The sequence below is a fragment of the Sinocyclocheilus anshuiensis genome, unplaced genomic scaffold (genome assembly GCF_001515605.1).
Source record: "Sinocyclocheilus anshuiensis isolate Anshui unplaced genomic scaffold, SAMN03320099.WGS_v1.1 scaffold1638, whole genome shotgun sequence".
In the NCBI taxonomy this organism is placed as follows: domain Eukaryota; kingdom Metazoa; phylum Chordata; class Actinopteri; order Cypriniformes; family Cyprinidae; genus Sinocyclocheilus; species Sinocyclocheilus anshuiensis.
Window position 1 is genome coordinate 627,870 of NW_015542885.1, and position 1,300 is coordinate 629,169.

General features: G+C 33.0%; 1 protein-coding gene across 1 annotated transcript in view; it reads right to left on the reverse strand.

Annotated features, from left to right (window-relative positions):
• Positions 1-1,300, reverse strand: part of LOC107694660 (calsyntenin-2-like) — a 209,991-nt gene that overhangs the window by 16,995 nt on the left and 191,696 nt on the right. The gene's annotated exons all lie outside the window — the stretch shown is intronic.

Below are 1,300 nucleotides of genomic sequence, written 5' to 3' on the forward strand. Positions count from 1 at the left end.
GGAGCCGAGACCCGATATGAATATCGGATCGGCGCATCCCTAGCTTAAACCCAGACTCTTTCTCACAACCATCTGCAAGCTCACAATCAGATCTGCCTCCATCCAATCAACAACTGATGAATAGAACCAAGTCGCCAATAACACATGCTGTTTTCCCTCCAATACATCTCTGACTGATGAGCTGGCAGATTTGGGCAGTCTAATAGCTCCAGATGCAGCAAATACTGTCACTCCTAAAGCCTCACAATGAGGGTCTGTGCTTCCAATGCTTAATTGCTTCTGTTTTTAAATTATTTAGTTGACAGATGTTATCAATTAAATGTTATTCCACAGATGAAACAGCAGAGGAACATTTGTATTCTCGTTCGTGCTCCCCCTAAAAGACAAAAGCGCTAATGAGACTGCAGTCCTCGCATGGCATATAAGAGCTGTCACGTCACATCTGTATCGATCATTAGCTGCATGACAGACAATAACAAGCAGAACACATCCTGAGCCCTGTGGAAAAGGCATGGTCATGACCTTACGTTTAGATTAGCACATCTGATTTCATATTTTAATAGAATAATAATTAAATTAAAAATATGACTAATATGAAAATAGTAATAGTAATACTACTAATTAAAAATAGTCATATGTTACTGAGAAGAAGCAGCTCAGTAATGGCCTTATTTATCTCTCTTTACACATGCTTATTTTAAAGCAGTCTTTTAAAAACATTTTTTCTTTGTTTTTATTTTTCTATGTTTTTAAGGAACAAGGAATGTGATTATTTTTAAGGATACTTTTTTTGCTCATTTCTTTTTTACCAAATGATAATAGAATTGACACTATTGGGAAAAATATTCCTAATTTTTTATTTAACACTTAATTCAAAAAACAAAAAACAAAAAAAACAACAACAACAATGTACCATTCAAAATGTTTGGATATTATCTTTAAAGAAAGTGATACTTTTATTCAGCAAGAATGCATTAAATTGATCAAAAATGACAGTAAATACATTTATAATTGTACAAAATATTTATTTATACCTATTTCAAATAAATGCTGTTCTTTTGAACCTTCTGTTCATAAAAGAATCCTGAAAAATACACTATTTCACAGTTCCCATTGGTTCAATAAGCATAACAACCAAGAAGAAGAAGAAGAAGAAGAAGAAGAAGAAGAAGAAGAAGAAGAAGAAGAAGAAGAAGAAGAAGAAGAAGAAGAAGAAGAAGAAGAAGAAGAAGAAGAAGAAGAAGAAGAAGAAGAAGAAGAAGAAGAAGAAGAAGAAGAAGAAGAAGAAGAAGAAGAAGAA